This window comes from Lathamus discolor, chromosome 5 (genome assembly GCF_037157495.1).
Source record: "Lathamus discolor isolate bLatDis1 chromosome 5, bLatDis1.hap1, whole genome shotgun sequence".
NCBI lineage: Eukaryota > Metazoa > Chordata > Aves > Psittaciformes > Psittacidae > Lathamus > Lathamus discolor.
In genome coordinates, this window is record NC_088888.1 from 3581061 (window position 1) to 3598191 (window position 17131).

Sequence of the window (17131 nt, forward strand, 5' to 3'; positions counted from 1 at the left end):
GAATATAACGCACAAATGATACTCCCACAGCACAACCGATACTCGCTTGGTATTCCCAGTACCAGGAGAATATATCCTGATATTCTCTCTTTGACAACAGTACTGTTTACACAAACATCTCAAGCAAGTCTCTGGAAACACTGCACTCCCAGAGCTCCAGCTGACTTGCCTCAGACCTCAGAGCACATTCCTGAAGGGAATCTACCTTTCACAAGATCACATTAAAGGCTGCGAAGGAAAAAATATGTACTGCGAGGCGCATTACCTGTAAATATTCCTTGAGTAATTGATAGCACAGAAACACTTACAAAGCATTTTGTTCTGATGTCTTCAGCTGATTTAGATTTCTGTCTGAATTGTAATGTGGACCTGGAACATCTGTTTCATCTCCTCTTTGCACATCACTCTGCTTTCCTGTAAGTTAAAAACAAAAAAGGGACGGTGTTAGCATAACAGAGCACACACATTTGTAGGAGATGAGTTCTGCCCTCAACCTTTTACTGAATGTGGCTAATAGCAGGTTGGAGTTTAAAAAAGGAAAGATCTGAAAACGGGCATGCCCTGCTCATACATAAATTCAGGCTGCAAGCTAGCAGAAGCTTTCAAAACAACAGCAGAAGGAAGTTCAGAATAGCCTCCAAAGAAGAACAACAGGAATAAAACCTGTTTGAACACATTTCTTTATCAGTTGTGGGATATGACAGCAGAGTAGATTCAACGACCCAGAGATCCCTTCTCATTTGTTGTGCCTCTTCCCCCATTTTTTTGCACACTGAAGTAGTTACTCTTTACATTTACTCTTTATATTCCCTCTGCTATAATCGAGCAATTGCACTGCTGCACTTTGTCCAGATTTAGCAGAGGTCTCTGTCCCCTGTCACCTGCAGGCCTTTCGGAACTAGCCACCTGTGGTTGAATTAAATCAGTGCCAAAGAAGAGGCATATTTGGCGCTATCAAATATCTGTGTTTCATTTCCTTTTCTGTTTAGGAACATCCCCCGTCATCATTAAAGCTTATAAAGCAGTGGGTTTAAAAAGATAATGGTGCAAAATCTCAATTTTAGACCTCAGCTGTATCAGCTGGGGTCAACTAAGTTTCATACTGATAAAAGGAAGAGGCACTAAATGTCTCTGGTAATGCGATGACAAGAAACACAGAGCTCCCAAGAACCTGCATTGGTGCTGTATGTCCTTGGTCATCATTTTTCAAGGTAAGTAACCAATTTTTCACTTGCAGAACTCTACTTCAGACTTAATAAAGTCAGAAGATCAAGAGCTTTCATCCCTCACCTTGGAAACACAACTGCATGCAAGAAGCCACAGCAGATACCCTAAAAGTAGCCATCCAGATGAAGAGCTGTAACTAGCCGTTGGAAACCCATACACACATAGCTGTGGTGTAGCTATATGATCTGCCAAAGGCTGAGCTGTCCTTGCTCCTGTCGGTGCTAAAGGGGCAGATGCAGAAACAAGGAGATTCCAAGTAGGAAGACAAAGGGTCAAATGAATCACCCAGTCCCTGTGTGAGATGTAACAACTGGGAGAGCAAACAAATTAAGCTAGGGCTTGTGACTGTTAACATTCAGGAAACATGTTCCACAAATCCAGCTTTCCAAGAAAAATCCGATTCTAGCTTCCTTCTGGTAATTTAAGGAAGCAACAATCTGTTCATACGACCCTCAGATCAGGCTGGCACAGGGACCAGATCTGTCAATAAACACTGAAGAACAGCCCTTGTGGGGCAGAGCAGTAGTACCCCCCACGCACCACTCTGCTCCCAACTGGGGCAAGGTGAGAGGCTATCCAGAGAGAGCACATGGACCTGGACATTTCCCTCTCCCTTGTGTTTCCTCAGCATTTGCCTATGTTGGATAGGGACGTTAGATGATGCGTCTTGCTTGTCCCCTTTAGTGTCCATTTACAGACCTGTTGTCCGTGAATTTGTCTGATCCCACTTCGAGCCTGCTGATGCTGTCTGCCTCAGTAGCCTGCTGAGCCAGCAGCTTCCAGAAGTTCTCTACTTCATGTGATGTAATTTCTTTAATCTGATTTAAACTTGTCTTCTCCCAGTTTCACCGAGTGCGGCCTGCTCTACTGTTGGCCACTAACAGCTCTGCATTCACCTCAGCCATCCTTGTTTTGTGAACGCAGTCCTTAATCACCAGAAAAATAGCCAAGAATTGCAATATTGGATTGCTCAGCTCACTTCCGTCCCCGTCGCTTGCTGACCTGCCCGGAGTGGTTCTGTGCCTGGAGCACTCTGGCTGTCACCAAACTCAGAGAGGAGCAAAATGACAGCAGAGGAAATGGAGCACCACTTCCTTCCAGTGCTCGAGTCCCTGCGCAGCTGCTCACAGGCGACGCAATGGGTCCGTTCCTGCGGTCCAGAGCTGGATGCTGATGGTCCTGTCCCCATCCTGGGGCTCTGCAGGTCCCTGCCCTGCAGGGGGCTGCAAAGCAGCGAGCAGGATTTGGGCAGGGTAGGCTGGCAGCCCCAGCGGGGGAGTCAGGGGCATCTTCCAAAGTGGCTTTAATTAATGAGCACATGTGCGGCGAGGAGAGTTACAGCATCCCACTCAAATTGTTGACTTGGAGCCGCTTCTGGAGACAGCCGTATTCTGCTCATTAGGAAAGAGCTTTTTTGCAATGCCCTTGGATTGGATGGCTCTTGGATTGCACCACGAGATCAAGTCCACGTACGGGCTGCCTGCCTTTCGGCTGCCAGCTCCAAGAGGGTTGTTTTTCTTGTCTTCTCATTCTCAAGGAGTGCTCAGCCAGATGGCCTGTTTTCGAATGCACTGTGCGTTGGTTGGATGTGTGTTTGGAGAGTCTGCCAGCTTCACGAGAAGGAAGAAAGAGCAAAAGAAAGGGAAAAAAGCGCCATTTGGTATCTATCTCTGGGACCCAGCCAGAGTTGAGGCTCTGTTTGAAGAAGGGGGGAGTCTTAAGAAAGAAACTCTAGACAAAATTAAAAGCTGGAAAAACTTTCAAGCTTGACAGACTGGGAGACTGAAGTTCTGTGCAACATCCATCCACTACCTGGCTCCCTTGCAAACATGGAGCAGACTCCTTCAAGATCAATAGTGAGAGCAAGCACAAGCACCGAGTATCTGCCTTGCTGTCCTCCCAGCGCACTTCACCTATGGGCTGGCATGTGGAGGGATGAACCACCCATTCTGCTCACCAAGGCTGGGTAACACTGCCTGTGGCCTCTGGGATTTTGCTCTCAGTTCACCGGCACGCAGCCTGAACACATCAGCCCAGAAAGAGGAGCCACAGTTGATCAGTATGAAACCATCATCACCACGGCCCAGCTCTCAAAGAAGCTAGCCTTAATTTTACTGCAGGCCAATGTCGTTTTCTTGCAGCCCCTCATGTTCACTTCCCAGAAATACCTTCTGTTGATTTGGGGCAGCAAATAAACACAGGCCAAACCAGAGCAACGGCTTTTTCCAGCACTCATTGGCAAATAATTTGAACCTGACGAGAAAAATCTGTGGTTGAAGGGAAGGGGGAAGTTTTGAAGTTTGGGTGGATTGTGCTTGGCTTTCTTTTTTAACTAGATGTCGTGTTGTGGTAAAAACACATTGTTCCAAGCAGCAGGAGGAGGTCTTGTTAAGCAGAGCCGGAGAAAGCCACGTTTGTAACCATCCCCGCTGGCTGTCACGCCACTGCGCCTTACAAGCAGACTTCAGTACTGAAACCATGGCACAAAGAGGATGGCGGTGCGGTGGGTGCCTGCAAACCCCCTGTTTCTGCTGGTTGCATCATATGATTTTCAGTGAAATGATGAGGATTCAGGGGCCCAGGGTGAACAGTGTGTCCACAGCAACACCGGCTGGGCTGTGGGTTACATGCTACACACAGCAGGGGCAAAGGGGCTCTTCTCACACAAGCTGTGGGTCACATATCTCAGGCAAGACCTGCTGGTCTCTGCAGCCTGTGGTAAGTACCTGCAGCCTTCCAGAACTTCCTGATGGGCACTGCACCATGTCCAGGATGGATTCAGTGTTCCTTTCACAGCAGCAGCAAAGAGCATTTGCAGTCCCCAGCATGTCAAGAGCAGGACCCTTCCCTGCACGCAGGGAAACATCAGCAGCTGGTGGCAAAATGGACTCTGACACTGAGACTTGGTGGTGCAGACGCTGCCCTGGAAGGGAAGGAGGATCTGACAGTTCAAGACAAGGACTACGGCATGCAAATACATTTCTTCATGGGTCAAAGGCTGCACAATGAGATCACCTCAATTCCACTCTGAACGGGTAAACTATTTACCGATTTTGGTAAATATTCTCAGCGTAAGAAACCCAGGCTGCAGTACCTACAGTCACAGCTAAAATCATTGTAAGGGGTTGGATTTTCTGCCTGCTGGAAAACAAGGTGGGAAAATCCAACAGGAAGTTGAACCAGGGCTTTTGAGGGCTCATTAAACCATCCAGGCAAGTGCCTGATTGTCACCAAGTGTGACGTCATGGAACTGGTAAAGGAAGGATTTCTGTCTTTAAGAGTACAGAAAATGCAGGGGTCCAGGAGCCATAAGACTGAGCTTTGCCAAAGAGGGATGAACTGCCTTAGGCTTGTTACTGCACCTCTTGGCACATGGAAATAGTAATTACCACAGCGTTCACATGAGAACTGTTGGGATGAGGTAGCTGCATGTTTTCAAAGGTCTTAGGTGCACTTTGGGTGAGAGATCAGCTGGAAACAAACTCACCCAAGGTGCATGGCTGTGTCAGACCCCAATACTAACGTGTTAGTTTTCATGTGCTTTATCTCATTGCTGTAGTGCTGCCTGACCCCTGGACCGGTGCACCTCTAGGACACACACAGTGGGCTTCAGGCAGGAGCTGACAGGCGAGTCTGAGAAAACCTTTTCCTCTAAGCTATCTGCTGGCTGTCATTACATAGCTAACATTGTTTAAGGAGGGGAAGCTACAGGGATTGCCCAAACATGGGAGTTTGGAAATGCACGTACTGTAAAGAACGGGGAGGCTTGCCTTCTAGCACCAGTCCTGGCTGCTCTGCCACCAGGCCTTGTGTATAACTATTTTAGCCAGTCAGTACCTGGATGGGAGATCTCTAGTATTCGGAAAGTCTCCTCTACCTAGCTAGGCAGAGGTCAGTACACACCTCAATATGGCATGTTGAGGTATTGTGTTGTCCATTATGAACAACAGTGAGTGTGGCTGCACCTGAGTTCAGTAGCACCCACTGAGATACTGTGGAGGATGGCTCTGATTAAGCTGCAGAGCAGCTCACTTAGGCACCATCCTCCTTCAATGCCTCAGGGCTTTGAGAGGGAGCTCCCCAACCCAGTTATAAAATGGCCAACAATCTCCTTTTCCTCCATGCGTGGCGTCTGTACCCAGAAGCCTTCAGAGCACATTCTTAACTTCAATCAAAAAGTAATGTTGCTACCAAGAAGAGATGATGGGGAGCACACAGAGCTTCTATTTCCCAGTTGCCAGGCAAAACTTTCTGCACTACATCTCCGAACAGGAGATGACACGACAGGCAGAGGACAGAGTTGGACATCAGTAGCAACAATGTGCTGATTGAAGCTGGAGAGCTGGTTTAAATTTAGACCCTAAATATACACAGAGTGGATGGTGCCTGAGAACCATACTGCTTACGTTGACAAGCCTATGCAGGCCAGGCAGGGAGCCAGTCCTGTTCTTCTGGAGTGTCTCACTCACATCCATTCTCAGTCCATGAGCTTCCCGTGATTTTATTGGTGGTCCATATCTCCTATAGACCATATGTTTGACATTAGTGGGGAAAGCAGAGGTCAGAAAGATTAGAACTCCTTTTGAAGTTAAGGGAAGGAAAATCTTTAGAGAATGACTTATGGCTGGAAGTAGCTCCATCATTCACATGCAGAGACCCATTTGACACATGACTGGAGCTGGATGTAAGGACAAAGATGGTTGCTTTAAGAAATCGTGGTCAAAGGTAAAATGAAAAACAACAGAGCACATGTTCAAGAAATCTAACTCTAAGACCCAAATTTACTTCAATGCCACACTGATTGGCTTTTAGTCTGTGACTGCACGGTAGTTCCCAGTCTGTTTTCAAAAAGCACATGCACATACACACACATACAAGTAAATACAAAATATGTAGCTGTTATTCACACATGATTTCTTGGCAGGCATTTTACCATGAGTTTAGCAAGGCTTAACACTATCTACCACAATATTCGTGTATTTCAGTTAGGATGTTATGGTCTGGATGGATGGACTAGCAGAAGGTAAAAAATTGGTTTAGACGGTCAGGCTCAGAGGGGAGTGGATGTGTGTTGTGCTCTACCTGCAGGTTGGTAACAAGTGGGGTACTGTCCCATTTAAACACCTTTAGCATTTGTCTGGATCAATGGAGTGCTTGTTCATCAAGTTTGGAGACAACATCAAACTAGCAGGGGGCAGTCGATATGCTTGAGTGCAGGGTTGCCATTGAGAGGACCCTGGGCAGCCTGGAAGAATGGACTAACAGGAACCTTATGAAATTCACCAAGGACACATGAAAGCCCTTCACCTGGGAAGGAAGAGCCCCTGCAGCAGTACAGGTTGAAACTGATGGGCAGATGAGCAGCTCTGCAAAAATGATTTGAGTATCCAGGCAGAAAGCAAGCCAAAGGCACTCTGGGCTGTATTAACAGAGTCACAGCCAGTAGGTCGACAGATTGACGGGTGTGTTTATCCCCTTTCCCTAGGTACTCAGATGGCAACTGCAAAACTGAACCCAATTTTGGACTCCCAATGCAAGAAAAACATTGACACATGGGACCAAGTTCAGCAGACAGCACCACGATGGTTAGGGGCCTGAGTCCTGTGAGGAGAGGCTGAGGGCAGCTGGGCTTGTTTGGTCTGGAAGACAAATGGCTTTGTAGGGGACAAACAATGGCCTGACAGCTCCTACATGGAGATTATCATGAAGATAGAGCCAGACTCTTCATGATAGTGCATAGTGGGAGGACAAGAGACAATGGACATAAATTAAAGACACTCAGGCTGGCAATAAGGAAAAGCATTTTCACCATGAAGACAGTCAAGCATTGTTCTCGTCTTATAGCTGACTTTCTCCTTCCTGTTCAGCCTGGAGAAGAGAAGGCTGCGTGGAGACCTCATAGCAACCTTCCAGTATCTGAAGGGGGGCTATAGGGATGCTGGGGAGGGACTCTTCATCAGGGACTGCAGTGACAGGACAAGGGGTAACGGGTTAAAACTGAAACAGGGGAAGTTTAGATTGGATCTAAGGAGGAAATTCTTTACTGTGAGGGTGGTGAGGCACTGGAATGGGTTGCCCAGGGAGGTTGTGAGTGCTCCATCCCTGGCGGTGTTCAAGGCCAGGTTGGACGAAGCCTTGGGTGGGATGGTTTAGTGTGAGGTGTCCCTGCCCATGGCAGGGCGGTTGGAACTGGATGATCTTGAGGTCCTTTCCAACCCAAACTATTCTGTGATTCTATTCTATGATTCTTTGAATAAGAGGTGAAACTAGAGACCTCCTAAAGTAATTTCTAACCTGAGCAATTCAGTGATTGTATGGTTTTGAAAGGTATGTGGGAGCCTGAATGTTATCCACTTCAGGAGCAAACACAGTACTATGTGAGATGATTGGCCAACCACTCTGCATGAGTAGAAACTACTCAATCAAAAGTCACAATGAACCATTTGCAAAAAGATCTGTTTGCATAAAACAATTCACTGACAGTTTTAGACTAACAAATAGTTGAGCAAAAGTCTGTTCTTCACAGCCTGACAAGGAACGCAATTTCAGTGAATTTATTACCCACTTGCACACCAGTTCTCCTTACTGCCCAGTAAACTGAAAGCTCTCTTCTCTCATTGAGGGCTGTCATCTCTACATGAAAAAGAATAAGAAGACCAAAACCCAAAGCAGCTAGAAATATTTCTTTGATTATTATTATGGCATCTTCAGACTGAAAACTCAGGTTGCTTCACTGTTGTTAATTAATTAAGCCTAGAAACACTTATGCCAGGAAGTTTGATATCATCACCCCTTTTTACAGATGGGGAAGAACAAGACATAAGATTCACTCGGGGCCACTCAGCGAATGAAGGGCCAAACCAGAAATAAAACCTGGGAATCCTGGCTCAGAGTCTTCTCTTACAATCTCTAGACAAAGCTTCTTTCCTGTAAAAATCCATCTAAGCTCTTCATAGAATAATGAGAGCCAATTTATTTCCTCACTTGTTAACAATGAAATCTGACAGGCTTTGTAGTCAGGATGCTGCAGCTCAGTTAGGGGACCAAGGCTCTTCCCCATGAGGGGAGGCCTGGAATGTCAGTCTTTAGGTGGCTTAGCAGGGGCATGGTTCCAACTGCCAGGTACTTGAACTCCTGCCCAAATCCCTGTGGCAAAGCTTTAGGGAAGAACTGGGATATAAATGACCAAAGTGACTTGCCAGAAATGTTAGAGAAGGATTTAGACAAATAGCAGCTGGTTTTGTAATGATAACGCTTTGCCCTTGCTGGCACTGAAGAGGTAATGAAAGAACATTTACCTGTCCCTGTATCAGGTTGGTTTCTCTTTTCTTTCTGTTTCATTTGCCTATGAACCACTTCAGAGAGCTGAAAAACCTCTGAGACACAGGCAAGTTCCCAGCAGCACTTCAGCTGTGCCCCTCAGTTCTGCCTTCTTCAGTTCCATCAGGTCCAGAGCACACAAAGTTCCTAAGGGCTTACAGCTCACGAGTAGTGACTTGCACTACCTTGGGATACATAGGAAGGTAATGAGTCACAGACTTCTCTACCTTCTCTGCCCAGGGCAAATGGCTCACCATCCTCTCTGTCATCACTTCTACAGTTTCTTCAGAGGCCAAGAAATGGAGTCATGAAGAGCTCCACAAGTGCTGACCATCCAATATTTTGAAACTAACGACTCTGAAGATTGCTCAGCACCTTTTAACCACAGGACATTACATTTGAAACTGCAGCATCCCAAACTAGGGGATGCATGTAACTGTGCCATACTTGCTCAGCATCACATGAAACAGGCTCTGGCAGAGGAGAGGCACACTCAAGATTTCCACATTAAAAACCCTGTACCTTTTCTGCTCTGATGTATTTTCTTTTTGCAAAGCAGTACAAGAAACACTATTCCCACAGAGCTTCTGGGGAAATCCCGCATGCCCTCTGCGTTGCTGCCTTCAGCTTTTGGCTATAGGAAAGCTTTCTGCAGGGTAGAGTTGAGGACGCTGATTATAAAGTACAGAAACCAGAAGAGGGGAGGGAGGGTCCATCTTTTACAATAAATCCTTGGGGAATATGGAAACTCATCCTCCCTGTCTCTTTAGTGTCATCTGCCCCATCTCTACCAAGTCTCCAAGCTCAGGTCCAGTAGGTGGCATGTTTGAATGGACTAAACATCTGGAACTAGTTTGTTATTTGTAGTCCCCTCCCTCAAAGCTCAATTTGTGGTTACACGTGGTTAACAAATCACTTCTTTGGTCCCAGATGTTTGCTGTGGCCCTTCCCTTTCCCTCGGGGGCATTTTTAGCCACTAGTACAGAGTGTGCATCACCTCCTGCAGTGAGGCAGACTGACAGAAAACAATGGCAGGAAAGCCATTGACTTAATATTTGGGGCCAAATCACCTAGCCTCTGCCTGCCCACATCCCTTGGTCCAGCATTGTCTTGGTGAGCTAGGAAGCAGAATTTCATATACACCTTCTCCCATAGGAGAAGTAAAAATGTGAAAGAGGTAGATGCAACCTTTCTAAGGTTGCAGACTCAGCCGAGATCTGGGGAGGGTGGTGGTAAAAAGAGGGAACAGAGAGAAAAGGGAAAGCACAGAGAAGAGCACTTGTGTCTGTCAAAGCAAAACTAAAAGGTCTGGGGAACAAAGGAGGCTGGCTTTGGCTTTGACTCAAGATCAAAGCCTGGAGGTTGCTGTAGTTTTCTGAACTTCTAGCTAAAAGTAGCAGAGAGAGGCTCCTGTTTTATAACGCTGATGGTACTGGGAGCTGCTTGCAAGGGTCCAAAACTGCAGAAAGAGAGTGAGACCCAAGGATGCGAGCCTTCCCATCACCCTGATTTTCACTTGGAGGGGAAGAGGTTGGTGGGATTCGAGTCTCATGTAACAGGGAAGACAATTTAGGTTATACTACCTCAGTGACTTCAGAAAGACCAAGAGCAAACAACCACAACTGCCTATCTGGTTGAAGAAGGGTCAGGGGAAGCTGCAGGATAGGGAAGGGGCTAATTCTTCACCAAGCTGTGTGTTCGATGGAAACATGCTTTGGCAAGAGAGGACAGTTCAGCTGAAGCCTAGAACATGAAAGTGAACAAGTGGCTTTCTAAGGAAAAGCTAAAGGAGAAGTTCCACAGCTTGTTTCCCTGTAGCAAATCACAGCAAGACATTGCAGCCGTAGAGAAGGGAGTCAGGTTAATTAAGAAGGGACTTGATACTCTGCTGAACTACAATTTGTGTAATTGTTGTATAGACAACTGTTTTCTTGAGGGTACCTACCTCTTTCAAATGTAGATGAGAATGGCTGAGGACATTCTCAAGAGGATAGCCTTCCATGGTGTTGAATCTTTGCCCAGAAGCCACACCACCCATCTATTCATTCACAAATGCCCCAGTCTGTCAATCACTTACCATGCAGCCTGGCCATTGAGATAAATCGCTGGGATTGATAGGTTAGGAAGCACTGGATATTGTAACTAGGATCAGCTGAAGCAACCACTTAAGAAGCTCCTTGGGGTGAGGGACATGCACCCATTTCAGGAGTTTCACAGTTCAGTACAGTTGACATTCAATTATTTCTCTCTCTGAATTTCTTGCATACCAAAGGATTCTGGCAAAGAAACAAGGAGAAGGGCTCAGCTAACCCAGGCGTAGCTGGTTTTTATGCCTCTTTGCATCCTGAGACATGGGAACACTTTTACACATTAGTGTGTTGGTGTCTCACTGTGGCTTGGCTGGGATCAATGGCAGATGGCATAGTGGCATGTCCAGCAGAAGGCCTAACAATACAAGAAAATGTCTTCTGTGGCCAGTGAAGCTGTGGCAGAGACCACTGCAGCTGTTCATGTTAACAACTCACAAATAATACAACCAACCATTAGGAAGGTTACTGTAAATTCATCAGGAAAATATTATTCAACCATCTGAAGAACGGCTTGACTAATGAAAAGGTTATTTATGAATAATTCCAGAAGGATGATAACACACTGGAAAAAGGACAGAGAAAAGATACTGGGTTGATTAAAGGGCTAGAAACCATGCCTTACAGTGCAAGACTCCAGGAGCTCAATCTGCTTGAACAAAGACCAGGTGAAGGGTTAATCTGGTCACAGTCTCTTAGTGCCAATATAAAAGCAGAGGTCTGATGAAGGAGGGCTGTTCAACCTGCCAGACAAATAGATAAAACAATGGTAGAGAAATGAAATTGGACAAATCCTGGCTAGAAGAGATCCCATGCTTTTTCAGAAGTGAGAGTCATTAAGCAGTCTAAGTAAGGCTTCTCATGGATTACTCCATTCACCAGCGATTTGTAAAGCAATAAAACCTCTCTGAAATCTCTATTTCCAAGAAAAAGCGAGTCCGTGTGATTCTGCAGCCTATGGTATTTAGGAGCTCAGGCTCATGATACCACTGGCTCCTTCTCACTTTGCAATCTCTGAACCAACTCAGAACTGGCAGCAGAAGGTGCTGAACACAGGGATACACCAATTGTGAGTGTTATTCAGCAAGGTTTAATTACTATGTTTGTAGTGACTGAGGAGATCAATGGAAAGACTCCTAGTGAAGACATCACCTTGAGGAAATCACTGTCGACAAGACACACCTTCTCTCCCTTTGTTCTTCAAAGAGCAAAATCCTCTATGCAGATGCATTTTGCCCCTTGCTGTGCCTCTTTCCCTTTGCCTTCCACCAGTGAAAGCAACTTAGCACTAACTCAGGATGAATTTGTGAGGTTTAACTCATTAATGATTGCACAGTGCTTTAGGAGCCTCATCTGGGAGACCCAGCCTGTTTGTGTGCGATCCCCTCAGACAAATGGAGGGAGGCACTTGCATCCTCCTATCTGGCAGCTACTGCAATAACAACTTCAAAAATAGATTTTGGCAGAGAATTCAAAACATTAAGTGTCCTAACTTTAAAGGCTAGAACAAGGATTAGACAAGGCTGCTTGATCTGGTAATTCACAGGGCAATCAGTAGTGCCTTCACTCATGACTGTATCATTCATTGAATAAAGAGAGCCACTGCCTGAACCATTCCCAGTTCCATGTAGCTTAAAGGAAAAAAAGCCACTCTTCTTGTGGCCAAAGGCGAAGTCACTCTTCGGATCACGGGATAATGCCATAAGGGTTTGCTGTGATTCCTTTTAAGAGAGGAGGTTTTCATATTGGTGAAAAAGGCAGTTCAAGTTCAGCCTCCACTCCATCAGCAGATTTCACCTCTAAAATCATAACAAAAGCTGCTAGGAGGGAAACAGGCCCACTGCTCAGCTGCCTTTCTTTGTGTATCTGCTTGAAACCAATCTTGCAGAAAGCTCTTAGCCTCTAGACTGAACACTAGTCGAGCTGAAATAAATATGAATCAACAACAGTTAGGATGCTCAAGAACAAACAGTTGGTAGTGTGGTAATGGAAGAGAAGAGAGGGAGTGGTGAAGGCAGAAGTCCATGTGTGTGGATTCCTTTGACAGTGGGTTTGCTTTGCCTAAGTATAATAATTCCTTGTACTTCTACAAAGCTTTCCTTCCAAAGACCTCCAAATTTCTTAGAGATAAAACTGTCCTTTATCTTAGAGCTGTCAAGCAGTACAAACAGGGAAATGTAACTGTCCTTATCTCAGAGGTACTGAGAGGTACAGAGAAAATTAACTACTTGAGACCACACAGAAGGACCGCCTATTGTAAGGCACTTAACTAAAAGACCTAAACTGTAGATCTCATGCCAACTACTGCTAATGGAATACAATTCCATCTGCTCTCTGGAATGGCTATAGCAGTTGATGAAACTTTAAGTATCTAAGGTTTGATAGGATGAGGTTAAGACCTCAGCCCAACATCTTAATGCTTTGTTTTAGCTGAAACTCCCTCCACAAAACTCACTGAAATCAGTGGGAAACCTCTCAAGGATGCCAATGAACTTAGAAGAAAGCCATACAGCTCAAGGTCCAGGCCTTGGTGGCTACCACTTTGTTTTGGGAACTTCAGCCTAAATTTCCAAAACAGTTCAGCTGCAGATACCAACCCACCACCAAGACTGTCCCGTTCAGCCTGATTGGGAATAGGTGTCATTCCCTGTAGGACAATCAGAGGCTGAGCAGATGCAGCATTTCCTTAGTGCCAATGTCTCTGAGCCATTTATATGAATCAATTGCACGTTTCCAAAGTGGCTGGAGCTCCGGCTGCAAATGCAGCGGAAGATGGTCTACCTGTGTGTGCTGCCCCACTGACCAGGATTTCTGGATAGCCACAGTCAGAGCGGAAAATCCATCATTCTGCTCAAGAACCTCGGCTACTCCTACCTAATTTCTGTTGATCAGTCAGTGAGTTATAGGCTCCTTCTGGAACAGGAGCAACCTCACAAGAAGCAAGGCAATGAACACAGCAGCAGAGCAGGCAGCTGCTCCATCCTCCTGTTAAGCAGAGATTGCAGAAGAGTTACGGAAGATTACACACCCCTTCCACTGCCAATCACAGTTGTTCCTCTTCTTGAAGTGAGCATTGATCAAAGGGCCTTTGCTCTTTGTTGCATTTCACACTGTTTGACCTTTCTGCTCAGGAGTTCTAAGAATGAGAAAATGAAGCCAAGATCGGCAACTGGTAGATTTGCTTAAAAAGGTTAAATGATAAATTGCATCTGACTGAGTGAACCCGGGAGGCCTACAGCAATTCAGCCTCTCTAAATCCTGGGATTTTATTGAAGGGGGTATAGCTGCATCTGATATGAACATATGCAGTAGGGAGACATGAATGCCCTATTTCTAAGCTTACTCTGGTATTACCAAAGCCCTTGGATACATAAGGGCATACTATCCATACAGCCTGGCACTCAGGAAGGACCACGGACTAACCTGCTGTCGCTCTCACTGCCACTCACAGCTGAGTGTGTTTAACCAAGGAATCATTCAGCTCCTTGTAAACAGAACTCATCACTGCTGTATCTGAGCATCTCCATGCAGGGCCAAAATCAGGACCTTCAAGGACTTGCTGGCAGAATTTGGTCACAGCAGCATTGCAGGAGTGCGCACCCAGGAGCATCACCTAGGCTCTCACAGAGCGTCTGACAGCTCATGATATCAGTGCTGCCTAACACCAGGAGATTTGGTGAGAAGAGGGAAGCCAGCTGCAAGGAGACACAGGCAGGCAGTGCCTTTTTAACTCTCTCAGTGAAGGGGACCTTCTTTGCTCTTTGCTCTGACAGTCTTTTCTCATATCATTCCTGGGAGGGACCACGCAGAGCCCACTCCTGGGGAAGAGCCACCCAAGCATTTATAGCAGCTGGAGATGTAAGATACTACTGTGGCTGGAGAATGCGTTAGGATTCTTGTCAAGGTACCAGTAAGTCACTGGTCTCAGTGTGCTGCTTTCTGAAGACAACGCAGAGCTGGGTCCTGACTTCACATCAAAAGAGGGGAAAAGGAACCACCAAAAAAGCCTCAACAGGGAATGTTTTCCATAGGGAAAGTGAGAAAAAAACCCACACCAATAAATAAATAAAAAAAGGAAATTGTCCACTGGGATGAAAATCTGAAACCCACTGAAACCCATAGACTTCTCTATGCAATTAACTTGATTTTTAAAAATAAAATAATAATAATTAAAAAGAAAAGTGAAAAATGTTTACTTTTTTCCTCACCTTTCCTTTCTCCCCTTCCACTTTTCTCCTGTGCCATCACTGAAAAGGGGGTAAGAGGAAAACTGACAATAAAGCCTGGGTCCCACAGGCTTCTGAGGAGAGTAATATGTTCTTTGTAGGAAGACTTTCAAAAAAGGTCCATGAGCAGCCCCACGTGTTGACATCAGACACGTTGAGCTCCCCCCTCTGTACTTCCTGTTCTTCGGGGAAATCCATTTGCCCCTGGGGTTAAATGCTTCAATTATTAATCTAGGTATATAATCAGGGCTGAATACAGCCACTATGTGAAGCATGACTGCTCTCTCATCAAACAACTGGGAATATTCACCAAAAGAGCAGAGAAGGTGTGACCTCTTCACATTCCCATTTAACTCTGTTCCTAATTAAATACCCTAAAGGCGAGTTGATCAGCATGAGACCTCCCATCGGACAGGGAAGTTGGTACAGAGGGGTTTTATTCTCCTTGCTTTCCAATTATTATTTCATGAAAAATACATCAGTTCTAAAACGTCTGGAATGGATCCTGAGCTACATATGGAAGCGGATGGTTTGCCAGTGCTGGATGCTACCATAACATGTACGTCACCATGCCTTTCTCAGTTGGTGACTAGTAGTTTGCAAAGTCTGGGTGAGCATGGAGTGATTTTACCAGACATGAGTGAGATGCTATGTAAAAGCAGTCGTATGGTGTTTGAGGTTTGTCTTTGTAACTGGCTCCAGCATTCAAATACACCTCCTCCCAAGCTGTTGTTTCCTACTCTGTACATAAATCTTCCATCCACTTAGCTTGAATTGTGTTTTTTTGCTATGAAAGACATTATAGATATGAGATGTGATTGCCTAGAGAGGGCAGGCAGATAATCTCAGTTGTAGAGTTATATTTTTCTGTGTTAGCTTTCCAGGTTTGCCCTTTAAAGATATGACAGTTGTATATAAGTGGAAGTAATTTAGCCCTGGAGGGGTGAAATTCTTTTTTAAGCTCTCCATGTAATCTTAATTTGTTATTGCAAAAAGATCTCTAACCAGGAGCAACTGGGTCCAATCTGATGCTGAATTATAAATAACTAGAAATCCTGGGGCAGTGCTCTGCAGTGCCAGAGCTGTTGCCAGATGCAGTTGGCGTCAGATGTACGTCTAACTCGAATGCATCTGCCCATATTTCACCCACAGGTATTGCAGACAGGAGGGGAGCTGTAGATGTGTCCTGCTGACTGTCCTGCAAGTGAAGCCTTCCAAACACCATGGTGCAGAGGGTCAGATGGGTTGGCACTCTACAAAACTAGTGGCCGTATTGATACAGAGTAGAAGACAGTCCCTGCCTAGAAGAGTTAAAAGGCTGCAACTGGTAACAGAGAAGTGCAATGACTGCCTCTGGTTGTTCAGCAGCTCAGAAAACCTTTGGAATTGATTTGGCTCTGCAGACACTTTAAAAACAAGTTTAATCCCTTTACACTAAATCATTCTGGTTTAGTGCTAGCATGAAATGTCCTGACCACCATTTTATATACAAGCATGAGGTCGCTACAGCCAATACTGGATTATGTACACTCTTCAATGGGAGTATCACCATTTCAAAGTGATGCAAGAGTGTTTTTGTACTGAGGAAGCAGTGAGATCTTGTTACCCAGAACTAGGTCATCAGAAGCTAGTGCAGGGCAGGGCTGGGAATATCAACCCACCAGCCTTCTCCCGCTTCATCTGGAGAATGGACTGAGTCACGTGAGAAAGCAAAACATTTGGGCAGGAATTTATCTAAGGTCAGGTGCTATGGATTGCATCTCCATCATGTTTACATATATGATTATTACGCAGCCATGCCCCTTGGATGCTCACTGAAGTTAGGCTAAATAGCAAGGCACCCTTAAAGAACTGGAGTAGAGTCATAGGACCTTTCGGGAATAACAACTAGTCTCTTACTGATCTTCACAGTTGGGAAGAGCGGTATTTCCTGTAGTGAGGTTAGGGCCTGTGTTGTAAGACTTGTGAGAAAAAGGATGGTGAATGTTTTTCTCTGGTTCCTTCAGGTAGGATAACTTCTGGTGAAAATATGTGATTCAGTCTAGCTTTGTTTTGTGGGAAGTTCAGGAATATCTTGGTCTATCTAATGGCATGGGAAAATAGCTTGTTCTTTGTCAGAGAAGGAATATTTCCAGCCAGCTAGCTGGAGCTAACTTTAATTGATTTGATCTAGCAGTATGACAGCACTGAAGGGTTTAATGTGGGCTAAAAGGTGACTGGAGTGTACATATACCTTCATTGATCAACAGATCCCTTACAACAGGCCACCTG